This window comes from Elephas maximus, chromosome 1 (assembly GCF_024166365.1).
Source record: "Elephas maximus indicus isolate mEleMax1 chromosome 1, mEleMax1 primary haplotype, whole genome shotgun sequence".
Taxonomy (NCBI): domain Eukaryota; kingdom Metazoa; phylum Chordata; class Mammalia; order Proboscidea; family Elephantidae; genus Elephas; species Elephas maximus.
The window spans coordinates 118,777,721-118,792,589 of NC_064819.1; the positions used below are offsets into that span (position 1 = coordinate 118,777,721).

The window sequence follows — 14,869 nt, forward strand, 5'->3', positions numbered from 1 at the left end:
TCCATCCTGCCGCCTTCGGAGCTCACGTTGTGCACCCCCGGCGCCTGTCAGCTCGGAAAAGTGCCCGGCTGCTGCTTGCACCCGCCGAACAGGTGCGACAGCATCACGGCGGAAACTCTGAGGCCCCCGACGCGGGCCAGGCTGGCGCTAGCTGGGCGCCAGGCACCTCCGGCGCACGGGCGGGGCGCGAGCCGCGCGGGCAGCTCGTCCTCGCTCCACATTCAGGACCCAACGGCGGTGCGCAGCCCCCGCGCCCCAGCCGCGCGCTCGCGTCAGTGTCATGGCCGAGCGGCGGCCCCCAGCCAAGTTTCCCGGAGCTGACTGCTTACCACTTACCAAGCGGCAGCAGGAGCAGAAGCTGGAAGCAGCGGCAAGGCGAGGCGGCGGCACGAGTCCGCGGCCAGCCGGCGTTTGAAGTCTGTCACGCCGAGCAGAAGAGGATGTAGGAGGGAGGGACCTGCAGCGAGGAACCACCGCGATGGGAAGAGGAAGGCTGTAACTACAATCAGAACGTGGGCTGACCGTGACGTCACAATGGCGCGGCCAGCCAATCGGAATCCTAAGGATGAATCAAGCGCTATGATGTCATGCGGCCCCGGAGCCAATCGCGAGACAATAGAACTTTCGTGATTGTAAATTCCAGTATCAGACACAGAGGGAAGCGGAGGCCCGGGTTGGTCCCCTCGGGTTCACGTGCCTCCGGGCCGTTTTATCCCCCTTTCTTCCTAATAAGCCTGCGTGGAACGCAGAGCCTGCGCAATAGCAGCAGGGAAGTTCCTGATGCCCTGAAGTCTGATTTTCTTAATGTCAGGCGTGGCGTTATCTGGCCGCTTCTGGTCGCTTGAAGCTCACCCTCCTGGCGATCTTCTCTGTGGTTCTGAAAGGGATCCAGTTCTCCTTGGCCTTGGCTGAAAGGGTTAAATGCCTTCGGAGACCACCGGAGCCAACTCTACAGTTGAACAAGATAGGGCAGCAAAAAAGCTTAACTTTCTTGTTGATAGATTTACCGTGTATTTTTCTTACGAAGTCTTGTTTTTCCTTAGAGGAAACTTTTTTTCCTACTCTAGAAATTATTTCAAAGTCTTGTAAATTGAAGGAAAGATGGAGGAAGTGATGCCTTTTCAGTTACACAAATTGAAGCACTTAACCCAAAAGAGGTTTAGGGCACAAATAGAAGATCCTTGCTGCATTTCATTGGTATTTGGGTAGTTTAAGGCCTTCATCATCCTAGTATCCTAGGTTTCCCCATCAAAAGCTCAAGACCCAGAAATTGAACCTTTCTCCTTGTGCCCCTCTTGCTGAATTTCTCCTACTCCTTGTCTATCGACCCAACACAGTCAACCATTTAACGTAGGCAAATTTATTCTTTTATATATTTACCATGTAAGTGTTTATCATGTGCCAGCTATGCTCTAGGCACTGGGCTGGTGTAGTAGGAATACAGGTGTACAAACTATATACAAATTAAGTAATTTAAACGTAACACAAATAATTGAGATTTTAACAGTCAACTGCTATTCAACTCCACAAGCATTGAGTGCTTTGTTTTGCCGGATACTATGCTAGATGTTCAGAGCCTTTTGGTGGTGCAAACTTTTAACGCTCCAGGCTGCTAACTGAAAGATCGGAGGTTCAAGTCCACCCAGACGTACCTTGAAAGAAAGGTTCTCTGATCTACTTCTGACAAAAATAAGCCATTGAAAACCCTATGGAGCACAATTCTACCCTGAGACACATGAACTCACTGTGAGTTGGAATCAACAGCAACTGGCTAGGTGTTAGGAATAAAAACTTTTCAGGACCCCCTCACCCTGTAAGATGCTAAAGTAGGGTAACAACTACAATGCAGAGTGCTGAATGCTACAGTGGAAACCGAAATATACAGATTGGTTAACCTGAGAGCTCTCTGTCAAAGGGGCATATGAAAAGGCGTATTATGGTGGAGGCATAGAAAAGCTTGGCAAGGTGTCTCCTTTAGTCTCCACTCTTTTCCAGAAGTCTAAGGTCAGAGCTGATCCAGCTGTTACTCTATCCAAGTCTGTCTCTCTAAGTTTTAAAATTTTCAGTTTTAACTTGAGACTCCTGAAGTCTCAAGTTTTACGCCTTCTCAATTTTTTTTGTTGTTCTCATCAATAAAATGGTTTAAGCCAATAAGACCAAAGTACTATTTTTTTATTTATAGACTTATGTAACTGTCAAGTCACACATTAAATAATAAATTTTTTCTTATTTTAAGATAAAAGTAAATCTAGAAATACTAATATTTTCTTCCCATCCCCGAAAGGATGGCTTTATCACATGCCACTTGACAAAATCTTTCATCTGTATGTATGGATTTCCACTGTGGCATTTACCACTCTGCATTGTAGTTTCTTAACTATGTCGTCTTGCTCAATCCCTAGGGTGAATGCACTTCACCCTAAAAACCTCTGCTTTGAATTGTAAACTCCATGAGATTTCCACTGTGGCATTTACCACTCTGCATTGTAGTTTCTTAACTATGTCATCTTGCTCAATCTCTAGGGTGAATGCACTTCACCCTAAAAACCTCTGCTTTGAATTGTAAACTCCATGACAGGTGGAAATATATTGGGTTTTACTAATTATTTATCTGGAGATCTTCGCATCTGAAACAAAAAACCAAACCTGTTGTCATTGAATTGATTCTGATGCATAGCAACCTAATAAGGCAGACTAGAACTCCCCCATGGGTTTCCAAGGCTATAATCTTCATGGAAGTACACTACCACATCTTAAGTGGAGAAGTCGATGGGTTCAAACCGCTGATCTTTTCAGTTAGTAGCTGAGCTCCTAACCATGGTGCCACCAGGCTTCTTCATCTTAGCACAGTGCCTGGTATAAGAGCTCAATACATATGTTTTGAGTGAGTGAATGAGTGAACTCCTACTCCCTCTTACCATCATGACCCTAGTGCTTCTATTTTCTGCTCCAGCGTTCCAACCCTCTATCAGATATCATATTCCAGAACCATTGACTCCTCTCGCACATAAGATAGTAGGGCCATCTCATTCTTCCCCCAGCTAGAGACTTAGAGTTCCCAATACATACAGAGTTTAGGATGAACGTCTCCCGTGACAACCATCTTATATCCTAGAGCGTGAACTAACTAACAAGACCAAGGTTTGAATTACTCCATGTCTGGAAATCATCCGTTGCAATTATGGGTAAAGATGCAAGAAAAGCAGTAGAACTGAAATATCTCCCAATCCAACGTGAGTCATTTTCTTAGAATAAATCAAAAGAATACCTAGGATTCAATGACAGATTCATTAAATAATGGAGTTTTAAGGAAAGTGCTTTAATTAACATCAGAATCAGATATATATCCTGGTCAACAGGGATCTAGAAACTGTACTAGAGCCATTCCCGCCCTTGTAGTCACCTTCAGTTCTTAATGTCACTTCCTTACATCAATGCTTACCCTATTGAATTTGAGCCCAGGGTGAGTGCAATGACAATTAAAAGTCGACTAAAATATAGGCCAAGTGTGATCCTCAATGAGATGGATTGACATAATAGCCACAACAATGGATTCAAACACACCAGTAATCATGAAGATGGCACAGGCTGGGTAATGTTTTGTTCTGTTACACGTAAGGTCTGTTGTACATAAGGTCATCAGGAGTTGGAGTGACTCCATAGCATCTAACAACAAAAACAAAACTATTTTATGCTAAGGATTCCACTATGTATGTGGTCTCTGTTGATCCCTATCTTTTTTTTTTTTTTTTTGTCGTTGTCTCATTCATCTAGTGCTACTATAACAAATACCACAGGTGGATTGCTCTAACAGAGAAGTTTATTTCCTCACAGTAAAGTAGGCTAAAAGTCCAAATTCAGGGCGTCAGCTCCAGGGGAATCCCTTTTCTCTCTGTAGGCCTCCTCATCAATCTTCCCCCAGACTAGGCGCTTCTCCTCCCAGGGACACTGGTCCAAAGGACGTGCTCTGCTCCCAGCACTGGTTTCTTGGTGGTATGAGGTCCCCTTGTCTCTCTGTTCACTTCTCTCTTTTATACCTTGGAAGAGATTGCCTCAAGACACAATCCAGTCTTACGTTTTGATTCCTGCCTCACTAGTACAACTGCCACCCATCCTCCCTCATTAACATCATAGAGGCAGGATTTACAACATATAGGAAAATCACACAATACCAGGAATCACAGCCCAGCCAAATTGATATACACATCTTTTGGGGGACAAAATTCAATCCATGACAGTCATCTTACATTTTTTCTTCTCTTCTAATTTGTTTTCTCTGTAAATTTTGGTGTCAAGAGTTCCTACTGGCATGGCTTGTCTTTGCCGGAGGCAGAGGTTAAAGACAGTTACCTTTCCTCCTCAGACTTTGCAATCATTACCGTACACACTCCCATTTTTACTTTGTTACTCCTTGACTCTTCATTATTATTTGGCAACATGTATTGAGGTTTATCTCTATTCTTGCCTTTGAGTATTCATCTTGATACAATTATTTTAGGATACACTGTGAACTATTCCAAGGCACCGACTATAGCCAGTCTGCCATGTTGTTTTCCCAGTGGCTAGCAAAATCTCTGGCAAAGAGCCAATGCTCATAAGTATCTGCTGAATAAATGAACAATGTGAACTATCTCTGGATTCTTGGGTCTTTTCTTCTCTACTTTCTTTTAGGCTCTTTAGTACCCAGGTGTGACTGGGCAAAGAAAGAGATCTGCATCCTCAGTTCACTTGTCTACAGTCACTTCTTAAGTGATATCACCTTCTTTCACAGCTTTAAATTTCATCTATACTCTGCTGACTCACAGATGTATTTCTACAGCCCAGATCTTTCCCCTGAACTCCAGATTTATATCTTTAACTCTGTTAATGACCTCTTTTCTTGGCTGTCTAAATGACATCCAAACTGAGCATAAAAATAAGTCCTTGATTTGCCCCCAAAGCTGCTCCTCTCATGGTCTTCCCCAAGTTTGTAAATCTATTCATCCAATTTCTCAGGCCAAACAGTTTAGAGTCATGCTTAGCTCCTGTTTCTCTTACCTCCTACATGCAATGCATCACCCAAACCCTGCCTATTCGACCTTTGAAATATAAACAGCATCTGTTACTTTTTGAGATCTCCACCACAATCATCTGATCTAAGTTACTAGGAACTGTTTTCAAATTTTTGCAATAGCCTCCTAACTGGGCCTCTACTTCTGCCTTTCCCTCTTATAATCTATTGCCAATCCAGCAGCTAGAGTAATCTTCTTAAAATCAAAGCCAGATCACATCACTTGTCTTTCAAAACCCTCCGTTGACTTTTCACCTCATTAGAAGTAAAAGTCAAAATCCTTAAAATTATTTATATCCTCCTTCATGATTTTTTAGCATCTTGCCATTTCTCTTCCTTTTCTAAAGGTAATCTGTCTTTTATCCACAATGACTTCCTTCTTGTTCCTTGAGCACACCAAGCCCTAGACTGCCCCAGGGCCTTTGCACTTACAGTTCCCCCCGTGCCTAGAATGCTCTAACCAGAAATCGTCAAACCTCAGATTCTTGCTTCATGCTGGCCTCAACATAAACCTCTCAGGGAGGTTTCCTTATCTCTTTTTTTAAATTTGTAGTCCTTCCTTCCCCATCCCCTCTGTTTCTGGAACCCCTTTACTTTCCTTTGTTTTTTGGCATAGCATTTATCACTGTCTGACAACATAGATTTACTTTTTAATATTTATTATTCCCGATAAATTCAATGAAGGCACAAAATTTGTTCTGTTCACTGCTGTATTCCCAGCATTTAGAATACAACCTAGCCTCTGGTAAGAGCTCAATAAATATTTATTCAATAGATAAATGAACAAATGAATGAATGGATAATGGAAATCCAAATCCATAATATACAATCTTAATAGGTATTGTTTGGCCAAAACTTAAGTTGAAGAGAAGGAAAACACTAACTACAATAATTTTATAATTATTATACAAGGGCATTATTTTTCTGTTCCCCATTATAATGAAGATATTTCTTCTACCTTTTTGAAATTTCAAACTCTAAAAAACTAACACCTTCCAAAAGAATATTTAATGTTTTAAAAGTGCTATAAAGACTGTAACTAAAGTTATGATAAAAGGAAATAGCCTTGCCTTAAATTTTATGAATTTGAGACATTTTACTCTCTATATAAATGTTATTGTGAATCTCTCTCAAAATAAAAACTTAGTCTATTTCAATGATAAATCAAATTTGGTATCAATTCTTTCCCTTTTTATTATTTATACATTTCTAAGGCCTTTCTCAATAAACTCTCATTTAATCTTTTCAGCACCATGATGAGATGAGAAAATTGAGCCACAGAAGGGTTGAAGTGACATATTCAAGACTACAGAGGAAGTTGGTGCAGAATTAAGATTTGATTTCAGGGCTCAGTTTTCAACTTCCTCAAATATCAACCATGCTAAAGATAAGGTTTTAAACCACACCAAATTCTCAACGCGGTTTTTACTTCGTTGGCTACCAAAAGATAAGTTTTATAATTGACTTATTTTTATTCTGTCACATATTTAAAGAGCTAAGGATTTCTAGGAAATAAACAAAAGCAGAGATAATTAAACTTTTAGCCAAAAATTAGCTGTGTGCAACCAGTGTAAAGCAGCAATGTGGGATTTTTGTTTCTATGCTTGTTTCAGTAGACTTTTTTTTTTTTTAAGACTTTTAAAAAAATAGACTTTATATTTTAGAGCAGTTTTAGGTTTGCCGAAAGTACAAAGTTCCCATAAGGCCCCTCTCCTCCCTGTACACAGTTTTTCCTATTGTTGAATGTTTTGTGATAGCAGGGTACATCTGTTACAACTGCTGAACAAATATTGATACATTACTACCCAAAGTCCATTGCTTACATTAGAGTTCCCACTGGTTTGCACAGTTCTATAGATTTTGACAAATGCATAATGTCATGTATCCACCATTACAGTACCAGGTGGAATAGTTTCACTGCCCTTAAAATGTGGTGTACTTCACCTATTTATCCCTCCTCCTGAACCCCTGGCAACCAGTTTTTTGTTTTTGTTTTTTTTACTGTCTCTATCATATTGCCTTTTCCAGAATATCATATAGTTGGAATCATACAATATATGTTTTTTTCAGACTGCTTTCTTTCACTTAGTAGTATATATTTAAGGTTGACTGAATGGCAACTAGTTTAGTCTTTGAGTATTTTATGTCTTTTCATAGCTTGATAGCTCATTTCTTTTACCACTGAATAATACTCCATTGTATGGATGTACCACAGTTTGTCTATCCATTCACCTGTTGAAAAACATCTTGGTTGCTTCCAATTTTTGGCAATTATGAATAAAGCTGCTATAAACATTTATGTGTAGGTTTTTGTGTGGACATAGATTTTCTTTCCTTTTTTTTAAAACATTTTATTGTGCTTTAGGTAAAGGTTTACAGAGCAAATTAGTTTCCCATTCAATAATCTATACACAAATTGTTCCACGATATTGGTTGCGATCCTGGGAATGTGTCAAGCACTCTCCCCAATACTACTCGGAGCTCCCCATTTCTATTAGTCCAATCGTCCTGTCACTTCCTGTCTTCTCATCTTTGCTTTCTAGGCAGACGTTGTGTTTTGGTCTCATATAGATGACTGTTCTAAGGAGCACTTTCCTCACAGGTATTGTTGTTTATTTTATAGGCCTGTCTATTATTTGGGTGAACGGTAATCTCCAGGAATGGCTTCAGTTCTAAGTTATAAGGGTGTCTAAGGGCCATAGTCTCAGGAGTTCCTCCAGTCTCTATCAGACCAGTAAGTCTGGTCTTTTTTTTTATGAATTTGAGTTTCATTCTACATTTTTTTCTCACTCTAACCAGGACCTTCTATTGTGATCCTGGTCAGAGCGGTCAGTAGTCACAGCCAGGCACCATCTCGTTTTTCTGGTCTCAGGCTAGTGGAAGCTGGGGTTCCTGGGGTTGATTAGTCCTTTGGACTAATTCCTTCCTTGAGTCTTTAGTTTTCTTTGCTCTTATTTGCTCCAGACAGAAAGAGACCAATAGTTGTATCTTAGATGCTGCTCAAAGCTTATAAGACCCCAGATACTACTCACCAAAGTAGGATGTAGAACAGTAGCGGACATAGATTGTCATCCAATTTGGGTAAACACCCACTGGCACAATTACTGCCTCATATAGTAAGCCTGTGTTTAGCTTTGTAAGAAACTGTCAGGCGTCTTCCATAGAGCTTAGACCATTTTGCATTCCCATTAACAATAAATGAGAGTTCCTGTTGCTCCACATTCTTGCCAGAATTTGGTATGGCCAGTGTTCTGGATTGTAGCCATTCTAATAGGTCTGTAATGCCATCCCATTTTTGTTTTAATTTGTAATTCCCTAATGATACACAATATTAGGCATGTTTTCATATGCTTATTTGCCACCTGTATATCTTCTTTGGTGAGGTGTCAAGATCTTTAAACCATTTTGTAATTGGATTGCTTTTCTTATTGTTGGTTTTAAGAGCTCCTTGTATATCTTGGATACAAGTTTTTTTTTTGTTTTGTTTTGTTTTAATTAGATATGTGTTTGCAAATATTTTCTCCCAGTCTGTGGCTTCAGGGATGTATTTTTTGTTGTTAAGTAGTATATTATAGTGAAGTAGTATGCTTGGGAAGATCTTTGGAGCTGGTGATACAATACAGAATATGCTTGTGCCCTAGTTCTATCGTTAAAAAAAAAGTTCTGTAGAAATTAGCAGCAAGTAATTTAGTCATTCTAGGTGAGGTGATGTTTTAGTTATCTGCATAATGTGTCATAAAAAGCCTTGCTTTTGTGTACCTGCAATATCAGACATGCTAGTACCAAGGAGCCCTGGTGGCACAGTAGTTAAGTGTTCAGCTGCTAACTGAAAGGTTGGCAGTTTGAACTCACCAGCTGTTCCATGGGAGAAAGGTGTGGCAGTCTGCTGCCATAAAGATCACAGCCTTGGAAACCCTATGGGGCAATTCTACTGTGTCCTGTAGGGTTGCTATGAGTTGGATGCAACTCAACAGCAATGATTTTTTTGGGACTACATGTCAAAAACTAGTAACACAATTTCTTTTCACAATCTTAAGTTTACTTTTTGTCAAAAGTGAATGTGTCAGCTTAAGACTCAAGTGAGATTCTACAAGTTTGTGTTGGAATTCAGTTATTTTTGCAAATAATTTCTTGGTATTTGATTGAAAAGTACTTTTTTTTTTCCAAATACATAAAAGTCAAATTCTCCTTATTCACAGTTATTATGTTTGATAATGTTACCACAAACACTGAGTTAGTGAATACCGAACGATTGCTTGTAGCAGAGTACAGCGTTAGGTTTCTATGAACCTCTGATCACAATTTCGTCAACTGGTCGGTCCATCCATAACCTTGTTTTATGTGTGTTTCCCTTTAAGACACTTGATTTAATAGTATATTATTGATTCATTAACATGGAACCTATGGCCAGGAGCACTATAACTCATGCTTGAATGAAGCTTATCTAATATATGCACCTTTTCTCCATAAAGCACAGAACAGCCTTCTTGTGTTTAGGAACACTAGACAGCACTTCAGCACTATGCTTGGGGGCCATTTTAAACAGCATAATCACCAACAGAAAGCAAAGAAATGTAAAAAGGACACTTGCTTACAGTTCTGAAACAAGAAAGCAAAGTGTTGCCTTATTTGACCTCAGCTGGGAATATGCACTTCCTGTGACTCAAATTTTTCGATGCTCTACACAAAAAAAAAAAAAAAATTTTTTTTTTACACGTCTGTGAGTGAATGATTGCAAACCTGCTTTAAATATTGATTTTGAGGTGATAAACAAATTTTATTAAGTAGGCAAATTCACAAATACAGAATCTGCAAATAACGAGGATCAACTGTATGCTCTAATATCAGGTACACTCAGTCAACTCCCTCTGGGCTTAAGTAGTATTACACTACTGTCATACACTCTGAACGGAAAAATGATACACTGCCCTCTACCAAACGTATTTCAATAGAATGTAGTTAGAAAACTTAAAAAGTTGTCCAGACATATGTCCTCTGAGCATAAAAATTGAAGCAATTTTAGGCTGCTTAAAGTCTAGAAAAAACAGAGCATAAAAATATGTATTATTACTTTTATGTCTTGCTGATAAATAAGATGAGCTTCTACATAGTCTTAATCTATATATTATCTTTTCATTTTTATCTCCACCTCCCCCCACCCATTTTGCTTCTCTGGATGTAACCTAGAAAAGAATGTTTCTTTTCTCCTTCCTCATGCCCAGAGCACTCTGTACAGGCCTTTGCTTTTATTACTTTTAACATCATACCATTATTGTTTGCTTCTACCTCTCTTTCCCAACTCAAGGGCAGGAAATGTATCACTCACCTTTGTGCTTGCAGCAATGTGCTGTGCCAGGTACAGAGTGGGTGCTCAATAAAGGTTTATCAAACTAAATTCTCAGAAGACCATTTATTTTCTTTATGATAAAGATGGCAGATAAGACACAGTAGGCTGTATCACCTATATGCAAGGAACAGTTCTGGAGCTCCAAATCCATTTCATCAGTTTATTCAACTTTGATAGTGTGGTAAGCAGTTTCTGACATAGTTCCCAAGGATCTCTGCCTCGTGATATTCACTAGGTCAGTGGGCCGGACCTAGTAACTTGCTTCTAACAAATAGAATATGACAAAATGATGGAATGTCACTTCTGGGTTTACAGAAGAAAGGGACTTCTGTCTTGCTAGCACTCTCTCAATAGCTTCTCGACTTGTGTACTTTGATGAAGGCAAGTGCCATGTTGGAGATGCCCACATGGCAACAAACTAAGGGCCTCCAGCAAATAGGCAGCTAGGAACCAAGGCTCTCGGTCTAACAACCCATGAGACACAGAATCCTGCTAATGACTACATGCGTAAACTTGGATGATCCTTCCCCAGTCAAACCTTGAGATGACTACAGCTGATACCAGACAATACCCTTCATCGTTGTCTGTGAGGGACTCTGAAGCAGAGGACCCAGCTAAGCCATGCCCAATTCCTGACCTACAGAAACTGTGAGATAAAGAATGCTGTTTCAAGTCACTCAGTTTTGGGATAAATTGTTAGGAAAAAATAGATAGTACAGATAACATCAGTACTTCTTTTCAAAATAAAATCAGAAACAGAAGAATTGAAATTAAGTTTATTTACTTTACTTGTCAGACCAAGGTGTGCTTAGGTTTTGATAACTAAGTCGATAGTCCAGTTATAAGATGGCGCCTTTCCCAATATGGTTTCCTCATACCACAGAAAAACATTCACACGTAAAAAGGTAGGGTCACAGTCTCCAAATTTCAAAAGAAGGAGGTAGAGACCAAGGCAGGCCACTACGTAAGCAAATCAAGCTGCTTCATTATCATTTGAGGGGCTTAATGGGAAGATGCCCTCATTCCCTAACCCACATCCCCAAAATCAATGAACATTTTCTCAACCCAGTGGAGCTAGCCAAGTGCCTCAAAATTCCACTTCATTTATTATCTTAAATTAAGGCATTGCAGATTACTATTGAAACCCAAGAGCAAACATTACATGGGAAGAAAAATGCATTTTACTTTCATTCACTAATGGATAGGCCCAATTAGTTTATTGGACTAGCCAAAGCCAATTAAGAAGTTACTAAAGCGCTGAAAGCTTGAGAGCCTGAAGAGTTGGATTTTGGTTAGATAATCAAGAAAAACTCTCAAGGAGTAGGAATAAAAGGTATCAGTGGGAGCACCGGACAAGCGTAAAAAGACAGAAATAATTTTCAAGAAACATTCACCAACGGTCTACGCACTTTTTAAGTCATTTTCAACACCTAGTAGAATATCTGGAAGTCAGTGAATGCTAAACACATATTTACTGAATATGCTTTGGGGATTTGGTATATGCTAGCAATTGAGATAATAAAACTAAAATACATGGGAGAAAGTACCTTGAAAAATACATGCCTTAAGGAGTGCAAAAAAAAAGTGCTATGGGAAATCAGATGTTGGCGAGAAAGAGAAAAGGGGATTGAAGCAGCAGGACTCCTGCACAGGCTATACCCTCTACATAAAACTGCTTCTCATCTTGACCCCTTTTTCAGATCTCAACTTAAGTCAACTTTTCAGACAGGTCTTCCCTATGACCTGGGCTAAAATCAGTCTCTCCACTTTCCATTTCTTCTCCCTCGGCTCTCAGGTTGCTTTGTTCAACATATTCATTCACACAATCTTTAACTGTTTTTCTCGTGTATTTTTACTTTTACTTTCCCTTTAGCCCTTAAGCTTCAGGAAGGCAGAAAAGAGTCGGGCTTGTTCGATGCGGGTATGTCAGGCACAAAGTATGCACGCATTAGGTATTTCTTGAATGTCTGGATCTAAATGTGGAATCAAAAAGCGGTACTCGTGCACGGACGGAAGAAAACTGATCGTGGAGACACGGACTGCAATCATGGCTCTTCCTCCGATTAGGCGGGCCGTCTTTGCACACCTTGCTCCGACCACCCGGGAGGGACCCACCCGGGCGTGGATGCCTTTTGTCGCCGGCCTGAGGTGCGCGGGCCCCCCGAGTCCGGACCGTAGCCCCTAGGGGTCTGCCATCACTTCCGTCCGGCCCCGCACCGGCGCCCCGCCGGGAACAAGAGCCTGCCGGTCCGGCTCACCCCTGCGCTGACCTGGCCTGGGGACCGTTAACCGCCCGCGGCGCGGGGTGTTGCTGCCACCGCCCCTCTGCCTTCAGCGCCAGGCATCTTCTGTCCCCGCCCCGCTCCCCCGCCGCGGTCACCCCATTCATCCCGCGGCCGCACCCACCAATCACCGCGCACCAATGGAGTCGCAACCGGCGACGGGGCGGGGCCTCACGAGGCGCGCGCTCGCCCGTCCCCGCCCCGAGCGCGCGCCTGGGGGTCATTCCCGGGCAATGACCGGACCTCGTCCCCGCGCTCACCCTGAGGTGGGGGCAGGGGAGGCGCCGAGCGAGGCGGGGAAGGGTTGTGCGATTCGGCCAGCGGAGTTCTGAGATCCGGGGCCTAGGCCGTGGGAAAAGAATGGAAAGTGGCCCTTGACTCCCGGTGGTCCCACGCCCCTCGGATCCATAGCCCAGAACGTCCAAACTGGAGCTTAGGGCGTTCCGGGTCCCCAGACACGCCACTGGGTGGAACCGCGTGAGGAGGGAAAATGGGGGAGATGAGGCAGCAAGAAATGTATCCTCTTGAGCAGCTCAGCCTCAGCCCAGTGCTAGGGAAGGGCCTCTGGAGAAAAGCCTTAAAATTACTCATCTTTCAGTCATCTTTTATAATCCGTGAATTAATCCTGCATTTGATGATTTTGTTAATGCTTGTCCAGGCTGCCGGGAGGGAGGGTAAAACAGTTGAAGGTGGCTCCTGTCGAGATCAAAGTTATATCTGCTTTTTGTATCCTTATAAATCGTGCGATATTGAAAATGTTCCTCTACGTTATGTTCATAACTACCCCCCACCCCCGCTATCTTCCATAAAGTCTCAATTCACCAGGGAAGATAAAAGGCAACCTAGTGGCTTTCTTTCCGTTTCAAAGGTCTTTCCCCGCTTCCCCTCCCCCCCGCCCCGAAACAAAAACCCTTAAAGGCACAGAACTTTGATCACAAACTGCTACTACAAACCGAACAAATCCGTTTCCAACTCATAGTGACCCTATAGCACAGAGTAGAACTGCCGCATAGGATTTCCAAGGAGCACCTGGTGGTTTCGAACTGCTTACCTTAACCACTACTCCTCCAGGGTTTCCGGACTGCTACTAGGTATTTTCATTTCTCAATCCTATCAAGTCTGTCAGAATAGGTTTTAGATGTAGAAGCAGGCTCAGAGATTAAATAACCTGGCCAAGGCCACAGCTTGTAACAAGTGACAAACTTTGGGCCCTCTCCACATTTCTGTCTCCCAGATTGTGGTATTTGAATCCACAGTAAGTGGAAGGTGAAAAGGAATCTAATGATTTTGGAATCTTTAGCTAAGGAAGGCACCTCTAGTCAAGTGTTAGCACCTCTTGGAGATAGGTTTGTCTTTCTTGAGGACTCTGTTAAGTACAAAGTTTCCATGCCAGAACTTTGAAGGTACCTTTGAGGCTCTGAAATGCCAGGTCATATGTGGGCTGATCCCTCCTGTAACCCCTGCCTGACCTGGAACAAAACCTCTTTTGGTTAAGTATTGCCAGCTGGGCTGCTGGAGGGCTGCCCAGGGCTTGTTCAGGAACTTCAAGTCTTTGCGGCAAGCAGAATAAGGAGGGAGTTGGATTAAAGACAGAGTTAATCAGGTCACAGGATGCTTTTATGGGAGGCAAGGAGCAAGGTATGATCAGACTTTTAGCTCAATCCTGTTTAACAGATTTTCTGAGTATATCTGCTCCATGCTACGTGCTGGGAACACACACAGATGGTTGAGAAGTCTTTCCTGCCTGCTGGAAAAGACTGCAGTTGGGGTGAGGTGTATCAGTGAGTCAAGTCGATGAATAATACAGGAAAGCAGCACATAGAGTGACAAAAGCTAAGTATAAGGCAGAACTTATGGTGGATGTGATGAGCTTTTGCAGAGCAGTGGAGGTCACGACACACCTGAAAGAAAGGAGGCATTTGTAGGACTTTTCTTCAGCAAGCAACCAGAGTGACGTTTTAAAAAAGAAACACCAATCCAACAGCCGTGTTGTTGTTGAGTGCCTGGGAGTCGATTCCAACTCATAGCGAACCCAGGTGAGTTTTGCCCCATAGGGTTTTCTTGGCCATAATATTTATGGAAGCAGATCACCAAGTCTTTCTCCCTTGGAGCTGCCGGGTGGGTTCAAACTGGCAAACTTAGGGTTAGCAGCCAAGCATCTAGCCATGGTACCATCAGGGTTCCTTCCCA

At 42.0% G+C, this 14,869-nt stretch overlaps 1 protein-coding gene across 3 annotated transcripts in view; it reads right to left on the reverse strand.

Moving 5' to 3' along the window:
* The window catches only part of ELOVL5 (ELOVL fatty acid elongase 5), a 103,010-nt gene extending 89,199 nt beyond the window's left edge, over positions 1 to 13,811 (reverse strand). Inside the window, exon 1 of one of the 3 annotated variants that reach the window (XM_049894440.1) lies at positions 13,731 to 13,811. The gene's annotated coding sequence lies outside the window, so the exon portion shown is untranslated. Of the gene's footprint in view, positions 1 to 336; positions 615 to 13,730 lie in introns of those variants that run through there. The other 2 variants (XM_049894420.1, XM_049894429.1) reach the window with 2 other exon arrangements.
* Positions 13,812 to 14,869: the final 1,058 nt, after the last annotated feature.